The sequence below is a fragment of the Myzus persicae genome, unplaced genomic scaffold (assembly GCF_001856785.1).
Source record: "Myzus persicae strain clone G006 unplaced genomic scaffold, MPER_G0061.0, whole genome shotgun sequence".
NCBI classification, from domain to species: domain Eukaryota; kingdom Metazoa; phylum Arthropoda; class Insecta; order Hemiptera; family Aphididae; genus Myzus; species Myzus persicae.
In genome coordinates, this window is record NW_019103315.1 from 219,351 (window position 1) to 233,732 (window position 14,382).

At 27.7% G+C, this 14,382-nt stretch overlaps 1 protein-coding gene across 3 annotated transcripts in view; it reads left to right on the top strand.

The window, feature by feature from the left end:
• Positions 1-14,382, top strand: part of LOC111034234 — a 289,529-nt gene that overhangs the window by 194,327 nt on the left and 80,820 nt on the right. For all 3 annotated transcript variants that reach the window (XM_022315353.1, XM_022315352.1, XM_022315354.1), the window contains one exon: positions 564-632. The gene's annotated coding sequence lies outside the window, so the exon portion shown is untranslated. The remainder of the gene's footprint in view (positions 1-563; positions 633-14,382) is intronic.

A 14,382-nucleotide genomic window follows, 5' to 3' on the forward strand; every position in this document is an offset into this window, starting at 1 on the left:
ATGAATTAATTGTTTTCGTTTTTAGACCTCATTAACAATTTTAAAATATAATCTTCATTAATTACATTATGTAAAATTGTCTAATAAAGTAACCGTATGAAATAACAAGAAAAAAAAACCTCAAAGAAAAAAAAATCTCAAAGAAAAAAAAAATATTTAAAAACTTCGTACGATGAGTATAATAATATTTGACACAATTATTCGAATGTCATAGTAGGCAATAGGCATTACATTATAACCGTGAATAATTCTATTATAAACATTTAATATATTTCGGTACACTAAACTAAACGTGAATAATGTACGTAAGAGTGCAATATTGAATTTAATTGGTTTATTTTCATATATTATAATAAAATAATATTAAATAATATTATATTCAAATACCTACATGGATACATAGCTATTGTTCATTTATTTGATCACATCCATTGTTTTATACTTCTATAATAATAATAATAATGAAATAATAATATGAAGTTATAAATTAGTATCAATTTAAGGTCCTTTCGAAAGCGATTAGTAATTTAGTATTTATATGAATTCATTTTATATTTTCACAGTTACCAACGTGATGACAGAATTATATTGGCAAACACAAAACTAGATTAATCAGCAGTTCATAATACTTGGTAAGTCATTTAAAATAAACTAATATTAATTCAATACTAATAAACCAATAACAATAGTATAAAATGTGTGTAACAAATAATTATGTGGTTTGTTTTTGTAAAAAATGTAAATGATTAACATTTGATTTTTTTTACTATTAACCAAGTTCTATAAGTTATAGTTAAATAATATTCTTATAGTTGTACAGTAATGAGATAAGTATTTATTTTGTATGTCATTTAAGTCGTTCAAAATTCATATCTCTTTTAGTTAAAACAAAAATATTTTGATGCGCTTAACCAGCTCTAAGTAATAACTTATTACATAAGTTATTCAAAATTGGATGATGAGCTTTTTTAAGGGAGAAAATAAAAGAAATCTATACATACAATTTGTATAATAAGTTATTTTGATATCAGAGAATGAATTATTTAATAGGTAAAGTATTGGTAAATACTAAATATGCCACATGAATAATAACCTTAATAGATGATTTTATTAATTTTTATCAAAAATACATTGCTTAATAATTAATAATCAATGTATCTGGAATGTTGTGGAAAAAATATGAGACCCTAGATTAAGAATAGTGATTTAAATTACCTGCGTAATAAATACAATTCATATTTTGTGAACGTAGGAATATGAATACTTATAATACTATAATTCACTAATTATTATTCAACATTGATACATACATAAAATTAGTATTTTTACATTAAATATATATTAATTTTTTTTTAATAAACAACTCAATTATTTTAGGAAACAAAATTAGTATAGAACGTCTTAAACGTGCTTTAAACCAAATTAGTATAATTTTTTTTTTATATATAATAAAATTTAACAGTTAATATTGACTATAATATTATATATAACACAAGTTTTTCGCATTAATTATTTTATAATTAAAACTATAATTGTTGAAACTAATGGTTTCAATAGTAAGTTAATTAAAAACATAACCCAATGGCCTATGTCACCGAGGGCTCCAAAAAAAAAAAAAAAAAATTAAAAACAAAAATGTATTATATAATTATATTATAAATAAATATTATTAAGTATAATATACATTCAATACTAATTTATTTAAATACAAAACAATATTAATACTTTTAAATATTAGCTTTCTTTTTCTGGAATTTATTGGATTCGAAATAATATGGTTGACATTCATTCATTTCATTTTTTGTACTTATCAAAAAAATATTTAAACCGCTAATTTATTTAGCATACAATATTTCCGCGTATACTGAAAATACTGGTCTTAAGTTTCGTTCATTTCTTTTTTTTCTTTTTGGAGGCAAAGTATTGCAAAAAATATTCATTTTATGCATGACCTCACTTGTAGCAAGATTTAAACTTTTCACATTATATAAAAACTAGTATGCACATTTATTATTTTCTTATGCACATTCATTGGTGCATACGTTACAAGGTAGGTGGTATGTATGAGTTACAGAAATAAGAAGTAATAGCTTTTTTATTTTGAAAGTTTAGCAGCAAGTATTTTAGTAATATAAAATATAAATACATAAATATCTTATGATAAAATATTATTCACATTATTATGTTTTTTTTTTAAAGACGTTCTGAAATATTAATCCTTTATTAATTTTTAAATTATAACACTAAGGCTGGGAGTACAATGGAAAATTAATTTCAATAAAGTATAAGTTATGACTTTTGAAATAATAGCATTAACAAAATTCTTAATAATTATTATTAAAAACCAGTGAACTCACTCTGCTGTGTTTCGAGTTTCGAGCGTCATCATCAAGTATTTGAGTCTTACTTAAACTATAGGTAATATATGTGCTGAATTATAATTCAATTATATATCAGTGTATTTGAAAAGTAATTCTGAGTGGATACTGGATACATAGGTTATTATATACACAATTAATAATTTATTTTTCTACTGGTAATACAATGGGTTCATGGATAAACTATTTTTTTCCAAAAACATAGTATTTTTTACATTATATTATATCATAACAGTGCTACAACTTATAACTTATTAGTTTATATCAATACCAACGTACCATACGTCCGTACAACGGTGTAAATGATTTCGTGATACATATAGCAAAAAAAAAAAAATAGCCTATTTAATTTTAGTAATTGCATTGTGTGTATAAGATGGAAATATTAAGACACCTAATGGCGAAAATTACAAGTCTATAAAGCCAATATTTTTTTAATTACAAAATAACTAAATTCGATAAAAGAAACATTAAAAAAAAAACATTCTAAAACCCTTAGAATCTAAAACTAATAATAGAAAACTCATAACTTTATTTTATAAAATGAACATGATGTCTTGGGTAAATGCAGTTATTATTTTGAATGAACCAAAATCATAATATTACTAATATTACTTAAATTACTTGTATTTATAAAAACTCAAACTGTTATTCAAATTGTCAGTACAGTAAAAATAAAAAATTAATTAATATTTAATCAAATTCAAGTTCAAACCATATATATTTAAACTAAAACTTAAGATAGTGGTAATATTACATTGTCCTCATGCCATCTCTTTTATTAATATTATGATAAAAATAGTAAATACTATAATTTATTGTTCAATAATGTAATTATTTGTATAATAATAGTAATATATTGTATAATATATCATCATTAAATATTTTACTGACCTCTTTATAAAAACCTACATCTTATAGTCCCCAAGTATGAAATACAATAAAATGTATCTAAATAGCCAACAATTATGCAGATATAACAAGTCTCGACTTGAAATCATTGTGTTCTAAAGACAACCTAAAGACAACTATAAACGAAACGCAGTTAAGATCATAATTACTGAGTTATTTTCAATATTGTTTGATTTTTATCTTGATTTTTACTTGAGCGACTAAAAACTACCGAAAAAACGGGATCGATGTGCCAACTAAGGATTTTATATGGTATTCTCGATAGAAAAAGTTGATAAGACATTTTATAACACTTCTTGAATTTTAGATAAGCTTGGTAATAAGTAATGACGCAATGAAATAACTTTTGAGTAAAAAAAATCAAAATGAAAACCTATCACTTTGAAACGATAACACTGTTACTCCCTTCATTAAGCACTTTAATTTATTAATATCATTAAATTTAGAAATTTAGGGTAGTAGGGTGTGATATTGTATTCATTCTCGTGTCAAGATTACGTAAATTACCGATTGCAACATGATGGTGGTGGGCCTGTATAAAATGATTGATACATAGACATAAGTACCGATATTATATCGATTTATGATAGTATATGTTCAATCTTTAAATCGTATAAAAAAGTTGCTGTATCCTGTATCAAACAAAGCTATGTGCGATAATGCTGTGACATTTTAAAGTGGATGTTTGTCTCTAATCCAATTGATCTTTGTTCGGATACCTTAACGGTCATGCGCCAAATACGATAAATGTGAACGACTGATTAAGATAGGTGGTAATCTTGTTTTCAGCTCGGAATAATAAAAAAAAAAGCATAGTCCAAAACCAAATCTCTGTGGTGGCAGATTCGGCTGACCATATCCCACCGACAGTTTTTAGGGATGAAAAAAAAACCCTACCGGTTATCATTCACGTGAAAATCTTCACTGCGACGAGAACGAGTAAGTATTATTTGTTCACGTCAGTGTCGGAATCTCCAAAGACAAGCGCAAAAGTTTTTGTTTAAAGTCAGGGTGCAATTTTTAATGGCTATATAAAGAGCGGGAAGCGTCGCGGTAATCTTGACCAACAGAATAATGCTGCTGCTGCTGCTGCTGCCGCCACTGCCACGATTACCGCTACTATACCATTACAACTACCACTACTACCACTACTACCACGACTACCACGAATACTACTACTACTACTACTACCACGCAACACCCGGGAGCTTAAAATCCCACCTCGGTGAGTGAAATATGGGCTAAGCGATGTGCGCTACAGGATTAACGGAGCGTAATTAATTGTGTTTGGAATTTACATCACCCTAAGGCGCCGTCATTTACAATCCGGTGTATCTTTTTTTTTTTTGCCATTCTTATTATATGCTCATCCCGTAGCTATATCCCGGGTCCAGGTCGAACTGGACTCGTTTAGCAGAAGAATACTCCACGAGCTCTATAGCAGTCGGATAGTAATGAATATCATCAAGGTGTGAGTAAGTAACGAGCACACATAACAATTAATGTCGACAACCTGAGGTACGTAGGTATATTATATCGTTCGGTTGAACGAGCGGGTGGCGGCGGTGGTGGTGAGGATAATTTATACGACTAATCATTCTTCGTTATAAAAGATAAGACCTGCAACAGTAACACGTAATTTTTCAACATATTTTACTGTCAAACACGTCAAAAATCACTCAGTGACTAATAAATCTTTAGTCTTGAATTTAAAAATGACTATCATAATATATTTACATTCATAATGCGATGTCTATACATCTATTAGTAAGGAAAAAACAAAAAGCTGCATTAAAAACTACTGTACCATAAATTCTACACATATATTTGAATAATGACACCAAAATATGCACTTTTAAAGAGCAGTCTTAACGATCCCTTCGCTATCGACTTAAAACCGTCTGGTACCTATAATTTAGTCACTGAGCACACGAGATTATTTTTACTCTGGCTGGGCTTCGGTGTGTCTTTAATAAATTCAATGTTTATTTCACGCAGGGCTATAATTCGTTAGAAAGTGAATAAAACTAAAAAACATCGCATAGCATTTAATCGTATATTGCAATATTACCTATGTACAGTATCTAATGCAATATATGAAATTAAAATATTTATACGAACCACAAGACTAAAAATATACTAAAACACAATATACCCGAACAATGTTCGAACTTAAAACTTAAAACTACTTTTACGTTATTAAAATTATTATTGTCTATTTTCATAACTTTAAAGTAAAATAATGTTTAATATATTGTAATGCCCATTGTCAGTCAAATACATAACTACCTATAGCATAAATCAATATTCGCTAATAATTATTAAAATCTGTAGAGTCAATTATAATCAATGCAGCATTTTATTATTTTAGTAGTTAAGCATAAGAATTAAATAAACAAACATATTTCTATATTTCTATATGGATAATATTTATTATTTTTAGTGAAACGACTTTATTCTAACTAAAGTTACATACATCCGATTATTCCTGTATGACCTGCTTTTCTTTGTGATACGAATAGTAAGGTTATACATTATACAACTGATACTAAAGATATTATTTATGTTTCATTGCGCTGACAACTGAGGCATCTTGAACGGAAGACTAAAGTGACTATTGTCTATTGGGTAAAAAATGTATAACCTATTTGCAATATTTTAATGTTTGAGTTACATCTTAGCAATAATTGTATAATGTATAATATTCCTACCTAAGTTGTTGTACCACACAAAGTCCAACATTTTATAATAATTGATTTTCTCGGTTTTCGTGTGATCGTGTAGTCGTAAGATGAATATTCTCAGGACACAGACTTATAAGCTAAAACAAACTTTGTTGTGCATTACCCGACCGATACCTCACACATTTTTTCCGCGCTATAGAAAAATGGTTGCGTATTAGGATTCAGTGAAGCCGTTGCCTTAATGTTTTCCGCAATTCGTTTTATTTTTATCTCATTCTGTCGGATTTAGTTTATGTCCGTGTTTTCGGTTTGTTTTATTTCTTATAAAATAAGTAGGTAGATGTCAGAACCAGCATTCTAAGTAGTTCTGTGCGTGCATTTATCGCTTTTCGTACCTACATCAATTGAAAATAATTCTGTAACATTCACTTAAGGGATATTTTGATAAATTAATACCCATCCTAATGGTACGTAAAAAACCATAAAATATCCATTGACCAACACACTAGTCGTTATTATATTTATATTGACTTAATTTTTATTTTTATAACAAAGTCGTAGGACTTGATTTAAGCTGTTATCTGAACAACTTTACCAGTATCGTTGAAATATTAAACTGATGTTGGATTCAAACATTGTCAGCAAGTTTAAGTACTGCAGTTTGCGTATCAATATTGTATTTCACACGTGTAATATTACCATTACGTAACTTTCATTTGTTATACTGATGCAGGGGCGTAAAATAGAAAGGCCTAGGTGGCTCAATACCACCAGACTCCCAAACATAACATTTAAATTAACGAGATATTATAAACAACAACAAAATTCAAAAAAAGACATAAATGAAACGTTTGTTTCAGAAATGTATGAACGTACAATTCTAAAAAATAAAATTAATACAATTTTAACCATACTTGAACTGGCTTAAATACGTATGTTTCTTACCAATTAATTGGCTTTACATTATAATACAATTTTTATTTTTCAACATAAAAAATGAACAGTTATCTTTTGTTTATTTTTAAAGTGTTAAGGGATTTCGGATATTTTATGCCACAGTCCTCTAAAATCCTAGTTACGCCACTGCATTGATGCATCATAATATATATATGAATAGAATATTATGTGACGTCAATGATAAACAGGGCTTTTCTGCAAACGTAGCAAAATTACTGCTGTCACACAGTGTCAGTCCCTTACGCAGTCCAGTGGTATGTTGCATTTATATTATTATTTTTATTTCAGTGTTATCACTATTACTGGCATAACCGTAAAGTCATGTTATTTATCTATATTAAATCCCTAAATCCTAAATCTAACTCGAGTTTCAATTCAAACAGATTTAATCGAGAATAAAATATATTTACGATGAACGTAATATTTATAAATTATTCAATGAAATAAAATACAGTACCTACGCGTAGGTACTTAAAAATTGAAAAATGTATTTGTTTTGATAAAGTTCGAATAGTATTATTTAACCGTGTATTTATATCGATTGTACTCAATAGACAATTATTATGGGTACCTGCGAATGACAAAGCTAACATATATTTTACTAATGTCTGCAATGACAGTGCGTAATGTTACTATTGTAACATTTTATTACTGTAATGCAATGATTTAAAATCAACTGCTGTAAAAAAAACACATTTGTTGCTTATACCTCAGAAGTAAGTAAAATATTGTACTAATAATTATTGTAGAACCTACCTATGTTCAACCGATACTCGATTCATATTGATCATCCATTATTATGCTCTTTGTTGAGGTAAAACACAAATAATAATATTATATTATACCTACGTTGGCGATTTCCAATTCCATCAAACTTTTCTATGAAGACCAAATCATCCAGGACAAGAAGACAAATATGCAGGCAGGATTTTTTCTTCAGTTAGAGGGCTAACCGAAGTAATGAGTTGGTACAGAAGTTCTCGTCTTTAGTATAAGTTTTTGACTATCGGACTCGGATCGTTCGGAAATATATGCAAAATCGATTTTATTTTCATAGGTAGGGCACGAAAACTTTTTACATCTCTTCGTATGGTAAATTATCCAACGAACATCTGTACGACCATAAAACCCTTTTGTTCGGCAATGGATTTGCTTCAAGTTTCACTTGACTTCTATCAGATATGAAATAGCCCTTAAAACAGCTAGACTAATAAATATTATGTTAAATTATTCTCAACACATATTTCAGTTGAACATAAGAATGCATAATGCTCATCTACTATCTCCAGTTGAAAATTATCTCCATGCATAATGATAAAAACAAGTTTCCCTTATTGAATATTGACAATATCTCGATTCCTAATTTTTATCATTATATATGTAGATGTCTAAATAAGAACTTATTGGTATTTATACTATACTATAATATTATTCTATTCACATTTTGCTATACTGTAAATTATGTGATATAAATAATAAATGTAAATATCTGTAATACTATTGAGTTATGGTTTCAATGGAATTTCAAATAAAATATTTACGTTAACTCCTGCAAAGTATCTTACAGTTTTAACATTTACGTGAAAAATATTTTTTTATGATAAAAACAAAGCATTGACTGCATTGATCATTGGCCGTGGTAAGAGTATTACAAAATGATTTTTAGTACATCATATTTTTTTTATATCGGAGTAAATAAATAATTAAGTAAAAATGTTAAGAATAAATAAAAATTTACATTTTCTCTCCGATTCTAGTTAAATGGTTTTTTAACCATTTGGTGTCTTTGCTGCATTTTAGTAAGTTGTATAATGTATATGTTTAATGGTCCATTGTTGAAGCATCCAAAGAGATAAAAATAATTTGTTTGTGTATTTAAATTATTTGCTATTGTATTAATAGTTTCTACTAACTACCTAATCTCGAAGACGCTAATTTTATTTTATCCATTTATATCAGTTAAGTGTCACCAAATTATATGATTTACATGGGCAAAGTTTGAGGTGAGTACACTCTATACGTGTAAAATTGCATAGTGATTGAATAAATTATAAACGTATCGGTGTCTCGAGTGCAAAAGACTTGGGCCTATACGTCAAGTTTAACAAACGCGTAATTTCCGGTCAGGACCTTGGTAATGATGGCAATCAATGCTTCGACGCGTGTAACAGAAATAACCCCAAGCGATTACTAGAGTTTGGTACTGACTAAGTATTCATAAATTAATGCAATTACACAAATGGCCTGGTCCCTTTAATCTGCTCGTCAATGTCCAAAATACATCAACAACGCACACGAAATTACCTATACTATTGATGAGCGTTCATTACGACACTATAATGGCGTCTAATAACTTACAAATCGTATGTTAATTTTGTGAAATTTAGTAATTTCCCGTTCACATAACGGGATGATTATAATTACTTGAAAGCTTAAGCTACCAAAAACTGAATCGGGACAACCACCTGTATGATACAATATAATATGTATATTGTATATATTTTATACTCGTTCGTTAAATTATACGATTTATTTTAATATAAATTATATTAATATAATAGTCTATAATATACATATTTTAAAAATTAATTGATGTTTGTCATCTATAGGCTAAATACTACCGGACTGTTTTCAATAAAAGTTATATAAATGGATTTATTGAGAAACGGGAAGGGTTTATACTTTATATCTTCGTGTTTTAACACAATACCTAGATTGTTGTAGGGTGGCTCACACATGACTATTGTTTCGGCTCACGAAAATCGAATATTTTTTTGTCTATTTATCATAATGTTGTCATTGGTCAGTGGTTACAGATAATGAAAGAATTATTACATGATTGAGAATAATTTTTTTTTGTATTATATTTTGTTATTAAGGATAATATAGCTATTCTATACAAATATATACAATTAAGTAACATATATTATATAATATTAGAGGTAAAATGTTAGGTTAAGGTTTGTATACAAGAAAAATACTCATTTTGACAAAAAAAAAAAACAACAAGACTATTTTAACTGAAGCAAAACGGAAACGATGGATAGATAGATAATATTATAGATAGTTGTTGGCTAATACAAATATTTTTTTATCGAGTTACATTTAAATGGTACCTGCAAATCCATAGCTTATGACCAATTGGTTCTGAACTTAGCACACTTCAAATTATTTTGATCCCGAGTATGAGAATTGAATTCACAGGTATCAGCTATTGAAACCATAACCACTTCTTCGTACATTTTTGTTTGTAATTATTGGTTCTCGTGAAACAAATGTTCCAATTATTACAAACTCGGATTCATTTATTCCCCGGTCCACTCAGAGATGTACAAATATTATATATTATATTAAATATAATATAAAAATGAATGTTTCTTAGTTTGAATGTCCTCTCAATACTCTACAACTATTGGAAAGTTTTCGATAAAAGTCATATCGATAGATTCCTTGAGAATCGAAGGATATTAAAAGTTTATTTTTGCAACCCTTTTATGTAGCCTATACGTTGGCTCACACACGAATTTAGTTTTGGTTCGCGAAAATCAGATATTATTCTGTTTTTTTTTAATGTTTGCAATTAGTTGTATATTTTAATATTACTAACTACAGAAATTATATTATTTAACTTAAAATCAAATACTTGTGAGCACAATAACAAAGACTGCTTTTATGAATGCCATTCGTGATTTACTTACTTAATTTCGTACATATTTTATGTAAACACATAAAAAGGAATATCAATCTTAAGGGTATTGGATCTACGTCGGCTTTAAGCATTCGTTGATCTGTCTCTTGTTTTTTTGTGTTTCAATCAAAAATATGTCCAGAATTAAGAAGTAGTAAATCATAAAATTAATCATTGTAAATTGTAATTGTGTTTGTATTATATTATTCAACTGAAGCAAAACAGAAAACGATAGAAAGATAGATTAATTTCAACCCGGGTGAAGCCGGGTAATGCAATTTGTTTACTAATATTTAAATTATGTATTTCACGTTCTTGTTACACAACTCCCTAAATCTGAATTAATATTTATTATTATTTCAATTGTTTATAATATTGTACTTAGCTTGTAACTTTCTACTTCCAAGTTCCAACTTTAGAGATGGTAGGTAGATAAATCATTATCGGATTAATTAAAATTTTTCTATGAGGCATAATTTTTAACCCCACAGTCCCGCATCAGTTGCGTCACTTCATGTTTTCGTTGAGATGGGGACAGCAATTCGACCTACACTTTTAAACAAATAATTAATTACAATGTTTTTAATGTATTGGTAGTTAATATAAAGGTACTTTCTCCTGCTTATTGAATCATGTTCGTTTCATTGAACTGATGCGAATGTTGTTGTTTATCAAATTCTCAACCGTATAGGCAAATAAAATTACACAATCATTCAAATTATGTTTCAAATACGAGATGGGAAAATATTAAGTTACATAAAATATATTTTCATTAATATGGGAAAGAAATCCTTGCCAAAGACCGATCCCAAACATACCAAAAATTTGCCTAGTAATCCTTTAAAACCGAAATGGGAAAATATACCCCCCCTACATCCCTGTAATGCCATCAAAATAGATATCTGCCCCACACGTGTGGTATTTTATAAACTGTTTTCGGATATAATTAATTTTTAATGGAAAAAAAATTTATGGAGTAATATTATATCAGAATTATCCGGTTGTTGCGTCTGAAATGGTCTAGAAGAAACGATGAAAAAACCTACCCATCCTTTTACCAATGACGATGGAAATCCAATGAGTTTTCGTCACGTTCGCGAAAATATTACGGCCATAAAAATAAACTATTATTACTGTTACTGCCGTAGCAACGTATACTGGACCTGAGATTTTTACGACCGAAAAATGGATGCTCCTTTACTAGACCTGCCCGAGCTTAATAAGTTTCTTATTGTAAATAAAAAAAAAACTTTTCACCTTCGCATCGGATCCAAAAATTTCACCTCCTCGTAAACCGACTAAATATTTATAGATATTAGGATGGTCAATCGGAACTTAAATAAAAAGAAAATTGTATTTTGTTGTTGAAGCGTAGATCCACAGTAGGGACATGCATCACGGTAACTTGAGTTTTTTAATAATATTATAACAGCGAATATATAATATAATAAATTATATAACTTTAAATAAATGCACTTATACACTTCTTATATATAAATACTTTTTTTCAATAATAAATCAACCAAAGAAATATAAAATAATTTATTTTTACACTATAATAACAACAAATTTAAGGTCTTATCGTACATTCTTTATTTAGCTTTATTTAAGAATTTTTATTTTAATGGAACATGTGCTATACATTCTTAAATTCAAAACAGTGTTGTAAAGAATTGTACAAATTATATAGCTTATTAATATGAAAACCGATTTTCCCAATTTTAATTTACTGTGCTTGTTTAATAATAATTGGTTAACTTTTTACCATTCATCGTTACATATAATATTACCTGGTATATTAAAACATCACAAGGACCAAAATTATTTGAATTGAAAATTCAATATGTCTCTTACATAATATTAAGGCCATTGTTTTATTTGAATTCATATTAATAGAGAAGTTCATTAATTGTTATATTTTTTTTTTTTTATGTTACTATTGTTGCTTATTAATTTTTTATGTTATTATTTTTATCATAATATTATTACTATATTATAAATAATTAAACATAGTCCGTATGCATTATACATAAATAAACAAATAGGTAGAATCAAAATTATTATAGTTACATTTGTCTTCGAAGTTGCCATACAAATCTGTTTTAAATTACAAACAATTGAAACGATTCCAACTGAAAATTTTAGCATTTTTCTACTTTCATACATAGAATGATTACGAAAACGCTATGATCGTTATTGTGCGTTTGACGTTTATATCTTTTCCTCTTTGCTGCCTAACAGTTATTCTGTTGGCAATGTTTCAGTAAAAACATATTTTCTAAGCACAATCGTTTTTTTTTTATAGTATCGATAATAAATTATACACTAAAATTGCCAGCAAAATGACCTCCGTATAGACTTTATAATATTTAATGTATCACACAGTTTAATATACAAACTTCCAAAGTTGTAGTACACGAAAAGAAACCCTAGTACGTATATTTATCATGCGTCATTCCATATAAGTAGTTAGTGTGTTATTAAAATGATAATCACGTACTGCAGTTGAGTTTACCGTATATATATTATTTATTTATTTACAGTGTTCACACCAGGCAACTGTAAACAGTTTAATATGTTGTATATTTTGAACCAGATACAAATGAATAGTTATTATTATTAAAATAAGCCTCCAAAAACAGTCAACCTCGATAAAGCTCTAATACATTTTTTTATTGACATTAAATGTCTATAGGGGATTATTGCTAGTCCAATTTTTAATATATTCATAACCCTGGTATCTCTCTACTAGAGACTCAAATTAACATAAGCCCCGACATCAAACCTCGCTACCATATCGTCGCCTCATTTAAGCCTAACCTCCCATTATATCAATCAACAACTTCAAGAGAACAACTTTCGGAATCCTTTGTTGCTCACAAAGCTCTTTTCTTATTAAAAACAATAACCTCGAACACAAAATTGTTCACAGAATTTATAAGTGCAATCAACAATACAAAAATTATTTATAACGTGTCAGATACTAGTCTAAATTTTGGAAATAATATTTATAATCTCAAAAATAATAACTAATATACTATACATTTTTTAAGTTTTGACTTTAAGAAATTAAATTTATGAAAATCGAAATTTCGGACAGTTAATAGTTATAAATATTTTAATTGTATATTAACTATGAATAGAGTGGAGTAACAAGTGTAACAAATCAATTACCTATTAGTTGGACATTTGAAGTTTATGTATTTAAATTTTTAGAAAAATATTCTGCTTTAGAATATAAAAAATTTAAAACAATAAATTTAAAAACATTAAGATTTTTCTATAAAATGAGAATTTTTTCTTTAAAAGAACCACATTGTTTAAAATATAGATTTTAAGTTATTTAATTTAATATAATATACGTAATATCAAATATGTAAATTGTATATTATAATATTATGTTTATCGAATATTAGGTACATACATCTCACCCATTACTGTTATCACATCAATTATACATAAATTCGTACAAAATGAGTCAAACATATACTCGATTGGTTTTATACATTTATTTTAATTAAATTTAATGTTCAGCATAAAATTATGTTCGTTAATTTTAACCTAATCAACTTACTATTTATGACCACAGTGTATAAAATATAGTACAATACATTAATATAATTACATCTTCCTCTTTTGAACATCCAAACTTCTCTGTATTGACCACAGCATATATTGCACGAACGAATGAACCATGGTCAGAAGTCTCACGGGAAATATATCATAAAGTTAAGCGATTTCGGTACGCGTACCGTTGGGCCTA